Source organism: Eschrichtius robustus, chromosome 20, assembly GCF_028021215.1.
Source record: "Eschrichtius robustus isolate mEscRob2 chromosome 20, mEscRob2.pri, whole genome shotgun sequence".
Lineage (NCBI taxonomy): Eukaryota > Metazoa > Chordata > Mammalia > Artiodactyla > Eschrichtiidae > Eschrichtius > Eschrichtius robustus.
The window spans coordinates 17,892,046-17,913,472 of record NC_090843.1 but is presented as its reverse complement, the minus strand read 5'-3'; the positions used below and the strand labels follow the sequence as shown (position 1 = coordinate 17,913,472).

General features: G+C 41.6%; 1 long non-coding RNA gene across 2 annotated transcripts; it reads left to right on the top strand.

Moving 5' to 3' along the window:
• Nucleotides 1-35: 35 nt before the first annotated feature.
• On the top strand, nucleotides 36-20,188 carry LOC137755134 (uncharacterized). 2 transcript variants are annotated; one of them, XR_011071972.1, is made up of 4 exons: nucleotides 36-181; nucleotides 1,077-1,191; nucleotides 4,989-5,101; nucleotides 19,714-20,188. It is a non-coding gene; the product is annotated as an uncharacterized lncRNA (long non-coding RNA). The 2 variants fall into 2 exon arrangements; XR_011071973.1 differs by having other exon boundaries at nucleotides 4,981-5,101.
• The last annotated feature ends 1,239 nt before the right edge of the window (nucleotides 20,189-21,427 follow it).

Below are 21,427 nucleotides of genomic sequence, written 5' to 3'. Positions count from 1 at the left end.
GAGCGTGCAGCCGAAGCTGCGCCTGCGCGCCAGTCTTCATGGCTGCCAGGAGTTACTGCATTCGAGAAAGACTGGGACAGTGCTGCACCTTGTGAACGAAAAGATGTTTCCCTTCTGAGATGACTATTTTTCTTCAGTGCCTTCTTGGATCCTAGAAAGGGCAAAAATGACTAGATTCTGGGTCTGTATCCGACCTCGATATTCGGGGTAACCTTAATCCGGAGCTCTAGTTTTCCCAATCTGTACCGTATGAAGAATATTCTTTCTTACTAGCAAATTAAGGAAATTAATGACTACTATGTTTATTGAAGCAAAAGACGCGTGGACTGACAAAAGCATTTATCTGTTTGCCATTTTGGGACAGAGGCATAATAATATGAGGCACAATAATATTTTTATTAACAAAAAATAGCTTATACTTAGAAATTGTTTACCGGGTGCCAGGCATCTTTCTAAACTTTTTACATATATTAACTCAGTCTTCACCACAAACGAGCAATATGCTCCTTTTACATATGATGTTGCATAGAAATTAAGTACGTAATTTATTTAAGGTCACACGGCTAATAACTGGCAGAACTGGGATTCAAATTCAAGCAAACTCCAGAACCCATGCACTGACTACTACGCTGTATTGCTTCACATTAAGTGGTTAAAGGATTCATGTTGTTGGGGTCATCCTGGAAAATCCAGTGCTGTAGTCATCGTTGAATGACAAACACTTTTCATACTTACCCTTGGGTTTTTTCTCATTCTGTCAATTAACGTTTATTGAGCATTTACCTATGGTATTTTGCAGTGAGTTGGGAGCTGTGGGCTGTACAGGGTTGAAATAGAATTGCTACAAAGGTCCAAGTAAAATGCTAAGGACTATCAAAGGAAAGAGAGATTACTTTTGAGTTTGGGGATCTCATGTCTTAAATCTTGACTTTTTAACCATACTGTGTGTGTATATATATATATATATATATATATATATATATATATATATATATATATATATATATACATATATATATATACACACATACACACACATTGATTTTTTTTTTTCCTTTTTTTTTTTGGCTGCGCAGGGCATCGTGTGGGATCTTAATTCCCCAAACGAGGATTGAACCTGCACCCCCTGTAGTGGGGGCACAGAGTCTTAACCACTGGACTGCCAGGGAAGTCCCTGTATATTCTTCAAGGGTAAGAATTCCCCCACAAGTCCTAGCCACAGCATAGAACCTATAGCATGATACATTAATAGTGATGAAATTAGGTATTATACGTATGTGATAATTAAAGAATATATATTAAGCATTTAAATGAGGTATATCTAATTATTTCTCTTTTTTTTAATTTTTACTTTTTTTAACATTTTCTTGGCCACCCTGTGTGGCATGTGCGATCTTAGTTCCCCAACCGGGGATTGAACCCCGTGCCCTTTGCATTGCAAGTGTGAAATCTTCACTGCTGGACCACCAGGGAAGTCCCAAGATGTATCTAATTATTTCTTAACAGAGTCCTGTCAATCTACTCTATGCCCCAGAAAATAAAACATGAACTTTTTTTTTTAACTGGTTTTCCTGACAAAGTGGGGAAACCCCAATCCATGATGAGTGGTTATTAATACAGAACATTGATATAGTCTTTCTGGGATTATCTACTTCACTGTTGAGTTTTATGTTTGCCTCACATGGTAGCCAACACATCCCAGATCATCTCTGCCTGCCTTCTGGTCAGTTTCTCAGGGAATGCAAACTTGTTCCATATCAACCTGGATGAAATAATAAGGGAAGTCAATCTTGTTTAATTCATTCTGAGATGAATTATAAGTGGGTTTTATTAGCTGCTGTTTTGGAAAATTCGTATTATCTTCCTATCTCATTAACTGCATGGAAAATTGGGAGTTGTCTGCCTGGGGAAGTTAACATGAAAAGGATATTTCGTAATCCTACAACCCAAGTAGTTCACATTTCAGAAAAAGCAAAGTGAGAGCAAGAGAAGGAAACTTATTGTGTAATTAGAGGAAGGAATAAGGTGGTTAGGGGCTTAACCTTGCAAAAAACAGTCTTGCACGTAGTAGACACTCAAATATTTATTCAATAAGTGATCATGGGGGAAAAAAAATAAGTGGATCAGTAGAATCCCAGATAAAATATGATGAGGCAGAGGGCAAAGTTGATTTCCTGTTTCTCCAAATAGGGGGGTTTCCTGGAATCACTCGTCTTACTGAAATTTCTAAATGGATCCAAAGAAGATGGGATATCCCATGAGCAGTGGGATATGTACTGTATTTGGATTTTTTTCCCTCTTAGTGGCAGATGATATCAAATATTGGAACTTCTAAAATTCTGCCTGGTAGTCTACGTTCTAGGAGAAGCACTGTTGATTTGAACACGGAAGATCCTTCTGGAGAATTGGAAGAATCTGATTACAGTATGTTTATTGATTACCGTAAACAATATGATACTTGGATTGAAGCGAGTGATAGGCTTGCCACATGTTTATGTTGTACTTCCCTCCCTTGAGAGAGCGCATGAAGAACAAAGGAAGTGAAGTGAATTGTCCAAGATAAGGTGACATAGAAGAAACGAAGAATTCTGACTTTCTAAGAAATGTTTTCAACTGATCTTTAGCTAACAATGTTAGCAGAGCTTCTTTGTCACTAGGAGAGTTGACTATCTATGACTCTCACATAGTGGTGCCTGAGTGTACATCTTAGCTCCACTTCTTTTCCTCACCATAGAAAAGGGGAAATTGAGTACCTAACTCATAGAATTGTTACTAAGTCATTAAATGAATTAATACATGTTCCCACTTTGGTTAGTTATGGTAACTGCTTCCAAGCCCCATGATAGCCATGGAAGGGATATATGGAGCCTAGCAGAGTCCTAGTAAGTGTCTGCTCTTTATGCTGGACACAGATAACATCGGCAGTCCCAGAGTCCACCCCAGTGCAGTGTTCCTAAAGCAAAAGAGCCCATAACCTGGATATGAATTGGAAATCCTCAGGAAGTCCTATGTGTGTAAGCTCTTTTCCTCTAGGGAGCAGTCCTCAGCTCTGTTAAAGTTAAAACCATTGAAATGAAGGTTGTTTCCATGCCCAAAAGTGATTCCTTATTTCTTTCTTTCTTTATTTCTTTATGACTGTGTTGGGTCTTCGTTTCTGTGTGAGGGCTTTCTCCAGTTGCGGAGAGCGGGGACCACTCTTCATCGCGGTGTGCCGGCCTCTCACTATCACGGCCTCTCACTATCACGGCCTCTCACTATCACGGCCTCTCACTATCACGGCCTCTCTTGTTGCGGAGCACAGGCTCCAGACGCGCAGGCTCAGTAATTGTGGCTCACGGGCCCAGTTGCTCCGTGGCATGTGGGATCTTCGCAGACCAGGGCTCGAACCCGCGTCCCCTGCATTGGCAGGCAGATTCTCAACCACTGCGCCACCGGGGAAGCCCGTGATTCCTTATTTCTGTGCTGCATGACTTTCTTCTCCTAGCTGCTCGTCTGTCTCATCCATCCTTCCATTCATCCCTGCTGCTGAAGACAAAGGCTTTTTCCTTTATCCTTTGCTGCCTGCCTCAGCCTCTTTATTTCTAAAGGTATGTTAAGGAAGAGGTATTGGTCATCCTGGCTCAGCCAGAAAAGAAGCCCATGTATCCCGCTGTTCAAGCGAGGTCTAGAACTAATCCCTCCCCTCTTCTTGCTCCACTTTCGCCCCAGCTGGCTAAATCAAGTGATAATCCTAAAAGGGAATTTCATGCTATTTGTGACTTCCCCTCTCCCTCACCCCGGGCCCTCCCCCACCCCACCACGTTCAGGGAGGAGAGAACAAAGCCCCTGGATCAGAGTAATCTGTTTCTAACCCACTTCCATTCCCAGGGATTACCTCTGCGGGAGGAGGGAGACAGAAATAAATCTGACATCTTGGCACTGGGAACTTGGGGCAGAAGCTCCAGGAATGCCTGCAGGGTTGTAGGCATAAGATTCAGGAGCCTGGGAGCTTGTTCTCATAGTCTGGGTTCCCAAAAAATGGGAAGTGTGATACAATGGGAAGAACTCTGGTTTGGGAGGCAGGAGACATGGGTTCTGGTCTCACCATTGCTGACATTGACTTCCTTGTGGCCTTGGGAGTCACTTTGCATCTCCGATCACTAATTTCCCCCATTAAAAAAAAAATTACTCTCTTGAGCCCTAAAAACCTACAGCCCCCATTGATGTGTATTGAGCTCCTATTAATAATGCACAAAGGCCTAACAAGGACTCCCTTTGGGGACCCTTGTGAACCAGTGGCTCAGCACACCTTCCCTCTGGTCTGTATTCTTTCCTCTACCCTCCATGGGCCCTGACATACAAACATGTATCTTCCAGTTGGCCATTCTTTGGGAATGCTCTCCAGTGGCTGGGTGAGGGCTTCCTTTCCAGCTCTTCACGGTTGAAGCCAGGAAAGCTGTGTGAATGCAGGAAACTTCCACTAGAGGGTACCAAGGTTTCACTGGGATCTCAGATTGCATAGAGGCCTATGCAAACCCAGCAATTCCAGGGTTTTTAAGTACCTACGTTCAGAGATTTAGAGGTCTCCATTCATTGTTCCTTACCTGGTCTGCTCCTTACTGTTCCTGGAAGGCTTAAGAAGTCTACTATTTTGACATTATTTTGATTTGATTTGACTTCAAATCAAAGGCAGCTTGGTATAGGGCAATCCAACTGGCCAGGTCCAAACTCTATGGGCAAATTCCTTAAGTCTTTTGAGGCCCAGTATACCCATCTGTGAAATGGGGATAATAAAACTTACCTTGTAGGACTGTTGTGAGCACTAAGTGAAATCCTATGTGAAAACATATGACTGGTACACGGTAGGTGCCTAAAATTGTTTTTTCACTAGCTGAGACTTCTTTCTCAGAATTGCCACAAACTGGGAATGGTGTTGACGGATTTGTGAGAACTGAGTACGTCCAAACAAGAAATGTGACTTTTTGCCATTTTGCTCTTGAGTCTTACAGAATTCCAGTCTAGTGCTTCTTGGTCCTGCTCAGCCTTAGCCCTTGGTCCTGTTCTCTGTGTCAGCCCAGCCATGGCGCTCTTCTGCCCTTCTCTTATCCTGGTTTCCTCGGTGGTAAGTTTAGTTTCTACTTCCTCATCACCTCCTTGACAAAAGGTCCTTTGTATTTTGCCCTGCGTTTTCTTTTATTTTTTTGAATTTAATTTTTTTGTACAGCAGGTTCTTATTAGTTATCCATTTTATACATATTAGTGTATACATGTCAATCCCAATCTCCCGATTCACCCCACCCCCACCCCCCTGGCTTTTCCCCCTTGGTGTCCATACGTTAGTTCTCTGCATCTGTGTCTCTATTTCTGCCCTGCAAACCAGTTCATCTGTACCATTTTTCTAGATTCAACATATACGTGTTAATATACGATATTTGTTTTTCTCCTTCTGACTTACTTCACTCTGTATGACAGTTCTGAGACTGAGCAGAAGTTTGGGAAAGGGGGAGGACGAGCGTGTCAGGGCTTGCGTGTCAGCAGACACGTTACAGCTGCAGGGCAAACCAGGGTGAAACCACGAGTCAGAGGCCCCAGGGCAGGCTGCTGTGAGGCCCGCCCCTCGGCTCCTCTCTCATCTCTGTCTCACCCCAGAGGTTTCCTGGCAGGAGTGGGAGAGGTTGGTATCGAGTCCTTGAGCCCTGACTCATTCCCTGACTTAGTTGGGTGTTACCCAGTTATCTCCCAGATCTCTCTCCAGAGGCCTTTACTACATAACAGTGTCATCCCAAAAGACAGAAGAGGCAGAAGAGGCAAGCAGACCACTTATTTATTCCATGCCCATGTGAGGATCCCAACAACAAATAAGAAGTTTGCCATCTTCATGGCTTTATATACCACCCAGGAGGTTACATTGGTTATAAAATGAACAAAATCATCTCATAATGCTGCCCTAAGAGATCGGCTATTTTCCAGATTGCTTTATAGAAACAATCATGTTTAACTTTCTCAAGAAAGAATAAAGTTGTGATTTTATTTTTCTTGGGCAGGGAAAGGGGCCGGGGAAAGGGTGGACGGGCACTGGAACACTGAGCCAGGAAGTGACCAGCCATTATCACATAGTGAGTCAGGGGCCTATCTAGGGACTAACTCAGGTTACCTAACCCCACCCCAAATTCCATTCTCTTTGCCTCAGTCTAGTTACTTATGGACTATAGTAATGTTCCGAGTTTTTTGGACCTCACAAAAGTTCTTAGAATCTCCAGGTTCCTGAGGGCTCCGTAGGAAGTCAGTTGTATTATGCTTCTAGACCTCATACATGTCCCTTTCACTGTTTGTCCTGTGAAACTGTGAGCTGCATGTCTGTTGCCTCCCCGACAGAATGTTGAAAACACTTTAGAGTTATTTAAGATTCAAAGAAGCCCAATGTAGTAGTCTGTGTGAGCTTAGATCTTAGAGACAGGAGATTCCATTTTTAAATCATTTGTCGGTGTTCACATCCTACTATCCTTGTGTGTCACCGTACTAGTGGATGCTGAAAATTATTCTCTTATCTCCCCTTTACGCAAAGGTCCCAATTGCTCCCTAACTAGGGTCATGCTTCCTAAAGACGTGAGCTGGTTTCCAAGAAAGCAGATTTTAGCCTTATCCCTTGGCAGAGAGAATGGAGTCATTGCACACAGGCCAAAACATTCTTTCTGCCAGAGCTTCCCATCTGGAAGAAAAGAGAAAAAGAGTTTCAGAGTTTCCATAAGGGCTGCCTAAAAATGGGAGGGAGGAATAGTGAGCCATAGGGAGGGGAGAAGAAAGCTACAGAGCTGGAACCCCAAGCTCCATTGTCTGGAAAGAATGTCAGATTCCACAGGCCTAAAACCCTGGCCTAGCAGCACCTACCTTTCCCTTCCTCCTAACCCTTAGCCAGGATTTATTTTGTTCCCCATTCCTTTACCTTTCACATGTATTTATCTGTCCTGCCTATCCCATCTCAGAATTTTCCCTCTATTCTTTGTTCTTTACGTACCTCCCTTCCAATTTTGTGCTTTCTGTATGGACAACTCCGAAATGTTCCTAGACTACTTTAATGCGTCTCACAAAAATAAGATTGCAGCGTTAGAAGGAACTTTCTTATAACCTGTGATGTACAGAAGGACTTCAGTGGGTCCAGGAAGCCTCTGAAATTGAATGTCAGTTTAGTCCATATATGCATCTTTCTGGCAAGAAGGCCTGTAGCTTCTGTCAAGTTCTCATATCTTCCATTCAAATCCCTGCTGTTGACCCTGTAGTTCAGTGTGTTTTGGTGTAAGGCTGGGAACCCGAGTTAATTTTGGAACCTAGATCATGACTTCCATTTTTTAAAAATAAATTTATTTATTTATTTTTAGCTGTGTTGGGTCTTCGTTTCTGTGCGAGGGCTTTCTCCAGTTGCGGCAAGCGGGAGCCACTCTTCATCGCGGTGCGCGGGCCTCTCACTATCGCAGCCTCTCTTGTTGCGGAGCACAGGCTCCAGACGCACAGGCTCAGTAGTTGTGGCTCACGGGCCCAGTTGCTCCGTGGCATGTGGGATCTTCCCAGACCAGGGCTCGAACCCGTGTCCCCTGCATTGGCAGGCAGATTCTCAACCACTGCGCCACCAGGGAAGCCCCATGACTTCCATTTTTTATAATGAATAAAATAGAAAATATCAATGTGGGACTTTCCTGGTCGCGCAGTGGTTAAGAATCCGCCTGCCAGTGCAGGGGACATGGGTTCCAGCCCTGGTCCAGGAAGATCCCACATGCCGCAGAGCAACTAAGCCCGTGTGCCACAACTACTGAGCCAGCGCTCTAGAGCCCGCGAGCCACAACTACTGAGCCCATGTGCCACAACTACTGAAGCCCGTGCGCCTAGAGCCTGTGCTCCGCAACAGGAGAAGCCACCGCAATGAGAAGCCCGCGCACCGCAACGAAGAGTAGCCCCCGCTAGCTGCAACGAGAGAAAGCCCACATGCAGCAACGAAGACCCAATGAAGCCAAAAATAAATAACTGAATAAATAAATTTATTAAAAAGAAAATATCAATGTGTATCACACATAGTAAGGACGTTAGTTTTGATTAACACTTGATTCCAAATGCATATGTATAATAATTTTTATTTTATGTATATATGTATATAAAATCAAAACATCCAACCTCATTCATTTAGTGAATATTTATTGAGTATCCAAAGACATTGCTCTAATCACTGGGAACATGGAAGATGAAAGAGACATGTTTCTGGCCCACAGGCAGCTCATATTTAGTAGGAAAGAGAGAAGTTCACAAAACATTTGCAAAAGAACAAGTCCCACTGTAGAAGTAAGCACAAGGTACAAGGTATAAAAGAGAGTATGACACACCATTTAGAGTTCAGGTGGGGCCACACTTGAGTTGCATCTGGAGAGATGAGTAGGAATTTGCAAGGAGATGTGCAATTCTAGGCAAGGGACTGACATGCACAAAGACACAGCAGTGTGAGACAACACAGGATGGCCAGGGTGGCTGTGACAGTGGTCTCGTGTGTTGTCTCTGTACTGTAGAGAGGTTGGATGCTCAGGCCAGATCATGGAGAGTCTCCCACTTGAATGCAGAAAATGCTAAATATTCCTAACAGACTGTCACCCAGCTCTGCTTGGGCTGTCTCAATGAGACAGAACCTAGAACTTTGCGAGGCTGCTCATTCTGTTCTTGAGCATCTGATTGTGACAGATTCCTTCCTGTGCTGATGTAATATTTGCTTCCCTCTTTCAACCATTGATTCTCATTTGCCCTCTGCAGCATTACAAAAGGAGTTGACATCGTCTTCTATTCGGTTGACCCAAATGAAATTACATTTTTGTAGATCAAGATGGTTGGATACTGACAATTTCGTGTTGTTGGCCCGTACTTAAAAAAAAAAAAAACAGCTAATTGAGGATAGCAATTATTTATTCACCTTAGTCTTTTCTTCCCAATATTTAATATCTTTAAACTCCATCAAATTATTCCTCACATAAGTTACTGGATCCTTTTCCAACCTGATCTCTCCCTGGGCATACACTGGTTCATCAATATCTTTTTAAATATGAGGTACCCAGTGGATGGACCTAGAGTCTGTCATACAGAGTGAAGTAAGTCAGAAAGAGAAAAACAAATACCGTATGCTAACACATATATATGGAATCTTAAAAAAAAAAAAAATGGTTATGAAGAACCTAGGGGCAGGACAGGAATAGAGACGCAGATGTAGAGAATGGACTTGACACGGGGAGGGGGAAGGGTAAGCTGGGACAAAGTGAGAGAGTGGCATGGACTTATATATGCTACCAAATGGAAAATAGATAGCTAGTGGGAAGCAGCCGCATAGCACAGGGAGATCAGCTCGGTGCTTTGTGTCCACCTAGAGGGGTGGGATAGGGAGGGTGGGAGGGAGACGAAAGAGGGAGGAGATATGGGGATATATGTATATGTATAGCCGATTCACTTTGTTGTAAAGGAGAAACTAACACACCACTGTAAAGCAATTATACTCCAATAAAGATGTTAAAAAAAAAACCCTAAAATTAAAAATTTTCTCTGCTCAAAAAAAAAAAATAAATAAAAAGGTGTTCATTAGAAGAAAATAATAGATTATAGTATTTGTCAAATAAATAAATATGAGGTACCCAGAACTGGTCAGTTTAAAGCACAGTGACACTATTATCTCTTTTGATCTGACCTTGTGTCTTTTCATGAAACTGTGACTGCATTGGGTTTGGTGAGTCCTAAACCTTTTTCACGTAAAATGCTGTCAAGCCAGACCCATGCCTTCCTTGTACAATTGATTTTTTTTTTTTTTTAACCTAAATGTGAGTCTTTACTTTATCCCTGTCAAATTTCATCATGTTGATTTTTGGCACTTTGTTCTAATCTGTCATGATGATTTTATTCTTTCTTTCTTTATTTATTTTTTATTGAAGGATAGTTGATTTACAATGTTTCAGGTGTACAGCAATGATTCAGTTATACATATATATATATTCTTTTTCAGATTCTTTTCCATTATAGGTTATTACAAGATATTGAATATAGCTCCCTGTGCCATACAGTAGGTCCTTGTTGTTTATTATTTTATATATAGTAGTGTGTATCTGTTAATCCCACATTCCCAATTTATCCATCCCCCATTTCCCCTTTAGTAACCATAAGTTTGTTTTCTACATCTGTGAGTCTATTTCTATTTTGTAAATAAGTTCACTTGTATCTTTTTTTTTTAGATTCCACATATAAGTAATGTCATATGATATTTGTCTTTCTCTGTCTAAGATGATTTTAAATCTTGCTTCTATCATCATCTAAGCTACTGATTTTAAAAATATCTAATACAACAGTGAGGCCCCTCTCTTTATTGATATCAACTTTTTAAATCAATATCCTTTGAGATCAGTTGGAAAGCTAGTTAAAAATCTACATAACTGTGATTATCCATCCACAACTCCCCAGGCTCATTTTCTTAGCCCCATCTACCTGCTCCTTTACTACCTTGCTCTGATCTGTCCCTGGTCCATTAAGCAAACCAGACCCAGGCATCACACAACTACCGATTTCTGTATGGGACCTACAAACACCAGCTGCTTTTAAAGGAATCATCAACGACCTTCCCGCTTGCTAATTCCCCACCTGCTCTCATGTTGATCTTCCCTCCGTGCAACTCTGCAGAGGCTTTGTGATTCCCAACTCTCATTACTCCCACCAGCCGCTCCAGGCGTGATGTCTCTATTCTTCTAGGATGTAGACTCCAGCTTGGACTTTGGCATTGCTCCTCCAGTTGGCTCTTGGTGCTCTCCCTCTGCCTACAATAGAACTCTCTTCTTTTTAGCTTGCCTATTAACCATAAATAATATGTATAACTTTGCCTCAATCTTTTTAATGGCTACATAGTATTCCATTGCATAGATAGACTATGCTGATGGACACTTAGGTGGTTCCCAAAATTTTGGCATTACAAAGAGGCCATGAGTCTGTTTGCAAGTACCAAGGTAGGATAAATTCCTGGAAATAGAATTGAAGGATCAAAAGTTATGTACCTTTTTATTTTGATAGTGCCAAACTGCTCTCCAAGTTGTACCATTTTACTTTAGTGGTGGTTTAGAGCTCAGCAACATAAATAATTTCAAATTAAATATACCTGTTCTTAAAAGATATCTTGCTGTTATACTATTGGAAATTTGAAATGGCTTTTAATTTGTCCCTTCTCCCTCATTTCTTCTCCTTACTCTCTCCTCTGATTTCTACCCCACCCTGAACTCCAAATTCTTCTCATTCATTTGTACAAAGTAATTCCACTGTCTCCAGACCCTAATGATTAACTCTCCCCATCCCTGCATTTGCACATACAAACCTCAGCATATTAAACCTGCTGCCGTCCAAAGCCATCCTCTTTAGTAATAACAATATTGAGCACGAACATGTATTAACTGATTTAATTCTTTTAACAACCTTGTCACGCAGGTACTATTGTTATCCCTACTTCATGGGTGAGGAAATTGAGGTACAGAGAGGTTAAGTAGCTTGTCCAAGGTCACACAGTTTAAAAACTGCACAAATACTATTTGAACCGAGATAGCAGGTCTCTAGAGATCACACTCTTAACCCCTACAGACAGATATCTCTCTTCAGAGATTAGTCTACTTAGGTTCTTATCAAATTCTAACCTAACTTTCTTAGTGCTTCCTATGATATAATTCAGGCTATGGTCTCTACCCTGATCCCTATCTAGCCCACAGCATGTTCTATTAGTAGCTCTGCCCCACAAACGTGTCTGGAAAAAACAAGTTTCAGGATGGCTGTATTTACAGAGGAAAAAGTGTGGGGTGGGATCACAGGCAGAGGGGGACATCAGTCAAGCCCTCTCTCTCCCTCTGCAGAGGTGCGGCCTCCTGTTCTGGTCTCTGGGTGGGTCTCCCCAGACAGGAAGGGAGCAGTTGGCTTAGTCAGTCCAATTTTCCCTAGAGCTCAGCACACTGTGAAATTCAGGAGGTGCCTGAGGTCAATTTAGGCAAGTTCTATTCAACCAACATTCATTGAGTCCCAACAATGGGCCAGACACTGTGCTGTGTAAGGGTGCGACATGAATAAGTCACAAGCTCTAGAGTGAAGATAAGCACTTCAATTACCAGCTACCTACAGTGTGATAAGTGTCTTAATAGTTAGAACCTTGACTGCATTGTTTGGAGTGGGGGAGAGCAAGAGGAGAAAGGGAAAAGGGAAAGTATGGATAAAGTGCATATCCCTGGGTGTTTTTTTTTTTTTTTTTTTCTGTTCCTATTATTTGGCCGTTACCAGTTTACATCCCACTTAGACCGAGAGGTTACGCTTTTCTCCACAACTTCTTCAGCACCTATCGTTTGTTGATGTTTTTTTTTCACACACACACGGTGTATTTTATTTTTACAAGAGATAAATAGACTGACACGAAGCATTGTACATGGATGACCCCTGGGTGTTTTAATTTTAAGGAAACGATCCAGATTAGGGAAAGAAATCATAACTCAGTAAAGATTTCTGACAGAAGGGCAGTAGCTTCTCAAGTACTGAGGTCTTCAAATGCAGGTGAGGTCAAATACCTTGCCTGTTTATCTGGATTGGTGTGGGAAGGAAGGTATGAGGGCAAAGAGTAGTCAGGAAAAGTTCCAAGATCCATAATGGTGGGGGGAGGGGGACCTGCGAAATGCTAATTCCTACTTTTTCTTGGCAGCTTTTCTGGAAATTGTGATGACAGCTGGTGGTGGGAAAAATCACTGAGATCACCAGTGACCACAACAATTTCCCTGCCTCTAAGTGGCTGGCTATCACCTGAGCCATTCCAGATGATGGCAGGCTGCTATGGATCCTTTCTTTTCTTCCTTCCTTTCTTTATTCCTTCCTTTCTCCCTCCCTCCTTTCTTTCTTTCTCTTTCTTTCTTCCTTTCCTTTCCTTTCCCTTCCTTTCTTTCTTTCCTTTTTTTTTTTTTTTTTTTTTTTTCTGCAGTGCAGCTGACAGGATCTTAGTTCCCTGACCAGGGATCGAACCCAGGCCCTGGCAGTGAAAGCGCCGAGTCCTAACCACTGGACTGCCAGGGAACTCCTCTTTCTTTCTTCCTTTCTCCCTGCTCCTCCTTTCTTCCTTCCTTTCTTTCTTTCTTTCTTTCTTTCTTTCTTTCTTTCTTTCTTTCAGGGAGGAACAGAAAAAGAGGTTCATTTTCCAAGAGCAATGAATAAGCAAGCCACATCTTCTACATTAACTAGACAGCTTCTTGTAGGATAAAAAGGCCTGGCCAAGAGACTCAGTCAGCAGAGAGACCCAGTCTCTGGCTTCAGATCTGGTCCAACTTAATGAGAACTTTGGAAATTCACAACCTATCTGTACATCCATTTCTCATTTGTGCTGTGGGAATAATAAGTTCTTGTCTCTCAATGATATTGCAAAATAAGGAAAGAAAGGAATAATAGATAAACATTTAAAGGCCTCAGGAAGGGCTTCCCTAGTGGTGCAGTGGTTAAAAATCTGCCTGCCAATGCAGGAGACATGGATTCAAGCCCTGGTCCGGGAAGATCCCACATGCCACGGAGCACCTAAGCCCGTGGGCCACAACTGCTGAGCCTGCACTCTAGAGCCCATGAGCCACAACTACTGAAGCTTGTGTGCCTAGAGCCCATGCTCCACAACAAGAGAAGCCACAGCAATAAGCCCGTGCACCGCAACTAGAGAAAAGCCCGCGTGCAGCAACGAAGACCCAATGCAGCCAAAAATAAATAAATAAATATTTATTAAAAAATAAACTAAAATAAAAAATAAAGGCCTCAGGAAATAATACTCAATAGGGATATTTTTTATTGTTTTTAATAATTTCACGGATTGTTTCAGTAAAGTAAAAAGGCCATGGTTGATGTGCTGTTTTATTAAATGGGTGCTGAGTGTTGCTAAGGGGCCTCTCTTGAGTAACTTCCTCTTCTTAATTGGGACAGAAATTCTGGCTGTGGATAGAAACATAGAAGGGCCAAAATAAAACTCAACTGTTCTACAACTTCTGTTTCTCAATAGACTCCACTTAAGCATTTTGTTCTATTTCAAAGCTAAGTCATTAAAACAGGGGCCAGTTCTAATGAAGAGCATACTTATGAAGAAATATGGATAACACAAAGAGAAAGGAAAGGCAAGAAAAAAAATTCACTAATGAACTACAAGTGGCCATAAATCTGGAAACGTGGGTGAATATACTTAAAAGATTTATGAATATTACAATACGAAACATGCTATGTTCAGTAACGTTACACGATATGTTCCTCACTAGGGGTGCCTAGTTCTATGCGATGGGCCAACAACCCACAGTACATGCAGTGTTAATGCAGTTTCTACCATTCCTTGCAAATGAGTCTGTGATACCTTGTCTCGTATAACTTATCTTTGATTTTCATTTTCACTGAATAAACATACATACCCCAGAAGAAGTAATCAAGGGGGTTCAATCTGTAAAAATATAAACTGTTATCTATGTTTCCAGACTTTATGGCTATCTTGTAACTTCTACAGAGATGAACACAGAAAATTGATGCAAAGAGAATGGTAAAGGGTCTAGAGAAAAATAGTCTAGGGTAAAAGTAGAAACATACAGAGTGTGACCATGGAAACAAAACTGGGGGGGGAAATATCCAAATCCAGGCAGGGAGAGACAGAGACAAAGAGAGACATAGAGATCCTTTGGAAAATAAGGCAACATATCAAGGGGACAGGATAGTGAGAAGGACAGAAAAGCAGGTCAAAAAGGAAAAAAGCATTCTTAAAAGGAATTTCCTAAACTTCACAAACTGTCAAATGCAGCCTTCATTAGCCACAGCTGATGGATGGAAGCATACTTTTTCCACAGAAAATTAGAAAAATATAATTTAAGAACTAGAAAGAAATTAAAAGTTTATCTGGTCCAACACCTAATTTTACAAATGAAGAAATTAAGGCACTGAGAGATTCTAGAGACAGATTTGGGTGGCCCTGTTGAAAAGGTGGGAGAGTCTGATGACCATCAAGAGAAAATAATGTCTTTTCACAGTTCTCAATATTCATTTATTTTTATTTTTTATTTATTTTTACTTTTTTATTGCAGTATAGTTGATTTACAATGTTGTGGCAATCTCTGCTGTACAGCAAAGTGACTCAGTTTTACACATATACACATTCTTTTTTAAATATTCTTTTCCATTATGGTTTATCACAGGAGATTGTGTATAGTTCCCTGTGCTATACAGTAGGACCTTGGTGTTTATCCATTCTAAGTGTAATAGTTTGCATCTACCAACGCCAAATTCCCAGTCCATCCCTCTCCTTCCCCCCACCCCCTGGCAACCATAAATCTGATCTCTATGTCTGTTTTGTAGATAGGTTCATTTGTGCCATATTTTAGATTCCACATGAGAGTGATATCATATGGTATTTGTCTTTCTCTTTCTGACTTACTTCACTTAGTATGATAATCTCTCGTTGCATCCATGTTACTGCAAATGTTATTATTTTGTTCTTTTTTATGGCTGAGTAGTATTCCATTGTATATATATGCACCACATCTTCTTTATCCATTCATCTGTCGCTGGACATTTAGGTTGTTTCCGTGTTTTGGCTACTGTGAATATTGCTGCTATGCACAGTTCTCAATATTTAAATGAAACAGGTGATGGAAACTCATCTACTCTTTTTTTAAAATTAATTAATTAATTTATTATTTGGTTGTGCCGGGTCTTAGTTGCAGCTGGCAGGCTCCTTAGTTGCAGCTGGCAGGCTCCTTAGTTGCGGCAGGCGAACTCTTAGTTGCGGCATGCATGCGGGATCTAGTTCCCTGGCCAGGGATTGAACCCGGGCCCCCTGCATTGGGAGTGTGGAGTCTTAACCACTGTGCCACCTGGGAAGTCCCCTCATCTGCTCTTGAGTGGGCCAATTTATGCACCATCTGTTAGGGAAGAACTAAATGGGAACTCAAGCTCTAGACTTGTCTTGTTCCAGCCATTCTTTAGGTTAAATTACATCAGCCCTGGAGTTTATGGAAAAAGATCACGGGAAGACTGAGCGTTGAGGTGGAAAGAGTGCCTGTCCTGTGTCAGGTTAACCTGGGTTCTTGCGCTGGCTCTGCCAGTTACTAGCCACTGAGATCCCAGGCAAGTCAATTAATTCATGCATTTCTCAGTTTTCCAAAATGAGAATAATACCATGTGCTTCATGTGGTACTTGAGGAGGTAAGTGAAAGAATACATAGTATAAAGTGCATAGCAATTCACCAAAGCAATAAAAGTGGCCAATGTTAAAAAAAAAGTTCTTCCTAACTAGGAATCAAAGAAATGCAAATAAAGAGCAACGGGATACCACTTTCGTCTACCAAACTGACAAAGATTAAAAGAAAACAAAGCTAATAACATGATGCTGGAGGTTGTGGAAGCAGATATTCTCATATTTTGCTCAAAAGAATGTAAATTTGTACATTTCTGGAGATCAGTTTGGCAACATTTTTAAGAGCCTTAAAAATGTTCATGCTGGGACTTCCTCGTGGCGCAGTGGTTAAGAATCTGCCTGCCAATGCAGGGGACACGGGTTCGATCCCTAGTCCGGGAAGATCCCACATGCCGCTGAGCAACAAAGCCTGTGAGCCACAACTACTGAGTCTGTGCTCTAGAGCCTGCAAGCCATAACTACTGAGCCTGCTACCGAAGCCCTCGCGCCCTAGAGTAGCCTAGAGCTACTGAAGTCCTCACGCCTAGAGCTCGTGCTCCACAACAAGAGAAGCCACCGCGATGAGAAGCCCACGCACTGCAAGGAAGAGTAGCCCCCGCTCGCTGCAACTAGAGAAAGCCTGCACGCAGCAACGAAGACACAATGCAACCAGAAATAAATAAACAAATTTAAATGTGGCATGTTTAAAAAACAAAAAAAGAGTACATAACTGGAGGGATTATATTTGCAGAAGAGAAAGTAAATATTATAAAAAATACTGTTCACTCTCTTTGATCCCTGATTTTACTTCCAGATATTGAGCCTAAGGAAATAATCACATGTAGGAGGAAAAAGGTATTGTATATCTATATCTATAACTTTGTTCATATAAGTTCTTTATATCAGGGGTCCCCAACCCTGGGGCCACGGTCCGTGGCCTATTAGGAACCGAGCTGCACAGCAGGAGATGAGAGGCAGGTGAGCAAAACTTCATCTGCCGTTCCCCATCACTTGCATTACTGCCTGAACCATCGCCTGTATTACTGCCTGAACCATCCCCACCCCCCTTCTCCGTGGAAAAATTGTCTTCCACGAAACCGGTCCCTGGTGCCAATAAGGCTGGGGACCACTCCTTTATATGACAGAAAAAAATATGGTAAGTATGAATTTTCACAACCTTCCTCTCTCCCACAAGGCAAAAAGAATGTTTTGCTGCTCAATTGGTAAAATGAGGGTATTGGGTCTTGGAGAAAATGCAATAGAGCTTCAATTTAATTTACATTGAAAAAGGCAGATATTTATAGGAAAGTGGGAAGAATTTTATCAGACTGTTTGGGGTCAGGGACCAAAGAGATGATGGGAAAAGGAAGGAAGGGAATGGAGAAACCAGGAAAAGCAGAGCTAGTTGGGAGGAAGTTTCAAACAACTGTCCTCTGCATGAAGTATTAAGAGGGAGAAGAGAAGAGAGGATTTTGAGAAGCTTTGCTATGTCTTATTAATGGAATCTCCCTTTGGTTTTTTTTTTTTTAATTAATTAATTAATTAATTTTTAGCTGCATTGGGTCTTCGTTGCTGCGTGAGGGCTTTCTCTAGTTATGGCGAGTGGGGGCTACTCTTCATTGTCGTGCACAGGCTTCTCATTGTGGTGGCTTCTCTTGTTGCGGAGCATGGGCTCTAGGCACACGGGCTTCAGTAGTTGTGGCACGCAGGGTCAGTAGTTGTGGCGCACGGACTCGGTAGTTGTGGCACATGGGCTTAGTTGCTCCGTGGCATGTGGGATCTTCCCGGACCAGGGCTCGAACCCTTATCCCCTGCATTGGCAGGCAGATTCTCAACCACTGCACCACCAGGGAAGCCCCTCCCTTTGGTTTTATGTTGAGAAAGTAAAGATTTACTTTTCTTTTTCTTTTCTTTATTCTCATTCTCCTCCTCTTTTTCCTTGATTCTTTCTTTTATTTTTAAATGCTGGAATGATGTTTCTGTAAAATCTTAGCTTGGGCTACCCGTCAGCTTGGTTTTATAGGGGTTATATTTAAAACAGTAAACATAATTAGACACACTCTGAATATCCAAGAGTAGGAAATTAGTTAAATAAATTAACTAGTTTAAGTTAAATAAGTTAGCGCATATCTATAGCCATTGACATTGAATATTTAATAACATGAATACCTGAATAATATATTAAGTGAAATAGGTCATGATCCCAACATGGTGTGTGTGTGTGTATGTGTAATGTATCATCAAAAAAGACAGGAGGTCAGTATACTAATTATTAACAGTGATATGTTTAGAATTACTGATTATTTTTATTTTCTTAATGCTCATCTAAATTTTCTGAATTCCCTACATTGATCAAGTAATACTTTTATAATCAGAAACCTCCTTACCTTAAACCTTATTTTTTAAAGTGAGTAGCACAAGAACCATACAGCTTCTAGATAAAGTACAGAAGAGTATCTTTGTGACCTTGAAGGAGGCAAAGATTTCTCAGGGCACAAAAAGCACTAGCCATAAAAGAAAAAATTGAAAACTTGGACTTCATCAAAATTATAAATATTTACTCATCACAAGACATCACTGGGACTTCCCTGGTGGCACAGTGGTTAAGAGTCTGCCTGCCAATGCAGGGGACACGGCTTCAATCCCTGGTCTGGGAAGATCCCACATGTCGCGGAGCACCTAAGCCCGTGCACCACAACTACTGAGCCTGTGCTCTAGAGCCCGCGAGCCACAACTACAGAAGCCCGCGCACCCTAAAGCTGTGCGCCACAACAAGAGAAGCCACTGCAATGAGAAGGCCGCGCACCACAATGAAGAGTAGCCCCCACTCGCCGCAACTAGAGACAGCCCGGGCGCAGCAGTAAAGACCCAACGCAGCCAAAAAAAAAAAAAAAAAAGACATCACAAAGAAAATGAGTAGACAAATGACAGACTGGGAAAACAGTTTTCATTTTACATATACATGACCAAGGATTCATATCCAGATAATTTAAGGAGTGCCTATAAATTAACAACAAAAATTTGAGCTACCCTATTAAAAAATGGGTGAAAGACTTGAAAAGATGCCTCACAAATAAAGAGATATAAATGGCCAATAAGCCATGAAAAGTGCTTGTAGTAAATGCTATGATGTGCCACTCTGATTCTCCTTTTGGAATGAAGGACTTACTCCTCAGCTGTTGGAAAGGCTGCCAGCAGACAGCTTTCAATCAGTCCACTTCAGTGATTGCCTCTGCTGAAGAGCCCTGACTTGCCCAAGGTCAAAGCTTATACACACATACACACACAATGAATTGCTCCAGGCACTAAGTAAATGTTTAATAAACAAGAGCCTCTTCTCGAAGTGGCCTACATCCAGTGACTAATCAACATGGGGGTACAAAAGCCCAGCCACTTGTCCAAACTCAGAACATTTTTGACGGTTCATCCCAGTTTCAGCGCTTTCTGTAAGGTCAGCTGAGGCCTCTGACACTACATTGTATAACAGCTCAACTTCTTCCCTTGCTCAATCATGCTCTGTCTCTTCTCTTCCACAGATGTTGAGCCCAAGTGCACTCCCTAAAAAACCTCCTGCCAACTAATCTCCCAGTGAGTCTGCTTCCAAGGGAATTCAACCTGTGACAATGCTCAACATCAGTAATCATCAGGAAGATGCAAATTAAAACCATAAGGAGATGCCATTTTACATCCACTAGAAGGGCTAAAAAAAGACAACCCAAATGTTGGTGAAGATGCGGAAAAACGGGAACCTCATATAGTGCTGGTGGGAGCGTAAAAAGGTACCACCATGTTGGAGAATTGTTTGGCTATTTCTTATAAAATTAAATATATATTTAACCCGTGACACAGCAATTCCATTCTTAAGTGTGTAGCCAAGAGAAATGAAGACATATTTGTATAAAATTGAACAAGAACACTCATAGGTAGCCTTAGTTATAGTAGCCCCAAACTGGAAATAATACAAATGTCTATCAATAAGAGAAGGAATAAATAAATTATAGTCCTACCATACTACTCAGCAATATAAAGGAATTGAGTACTGATACACACAACATGTGTAGATCAAAAACATTATGTTGGGGCTTCCCTGGTAGCGCAGTGGTTAAGAACCCACCTGCCAATGCAGGGGACACAGGTTCAAGCCCTGGTCCGGGAAGATCCCACATGCCACGGAGCAACTAAGCCCATGCACCACAACTACTGAGCCTGTGCTCTAGAGCCCACGAGCCACAACTACTGAAGCCTGCGTGCCTAGAGCCCGTGCTCCGCAACAAGAGAAGCCACTGCAATGAGAAGCCCACGCACTGCAACGAACAGTAGCCCCCGCTCGCTGCAACTAGAGAAAGCCCACATGCAGCAATGAAGACCCAACGCAGCCAAAAATAAAAACAAATAAAATAAATAAATTTAAAAACAAACAAAAAAAATCATGTTGTATAAAGCCACACACGTACACACACACCCCCGCACACACACAACACATACTAAAAGATTCCATTGACATGAAGTACAGGAACAGGCAAAACAAATCTACAGTGACAGAAATCAGAAACTAGTTGGGTTGCTCGCGTGAAGTGGGGGCAGGAGTGGGGATTGACTGAAAAGGCCATGAGGAAACTTTCTGGGGTGATGAAAATATTCTATATCTTGTTTTGACTAGTAGTTACACAGTGGTTACAATTGTCAATATGCATTGACCTGAACATTTAAGATTTCTCCATTTTCATCGTATGAAAATTATATTTCAGTCAAAGCTTATACACACACACACAATGAATTGCTCTAGGCACTAAGTAAATGTTTAATAAACAAGTGAAGAGGAGATGACTTTTCTAAAGAACCAAATTATTAATAATTATGGAAAAGATTTCCCTTTCCTGGGTTGTAGTAAAATGTGATTCTCTTGGGATATTCCTTGATTAAAACTCTGAATATTTATTCTTCACAGTGGTGTTTTCCCCTACCGCATTAAAATGGTTAAGCTTTGATCTCTCCCAAAGTGGCAGAATCAGGTCTATAATGTCTGCCTGCATCATTTGCAGGTGAGTGGAAATGCTAAAAGGATATTAAGATAGTAACAGTGGTGAGAGAAAGAAATAAAAAACCATCATTGGTTTCCCAGTGCGGTAGATCAGCATTTGGCTGCTATTCCGCGTAATCTTGCCAACATCACTCTCAAAGCAATTTCTCTTATAAAATATGGCACAATCGCCACCCTATTTTGAACATGGGTATTTAATCTCAGAAAAA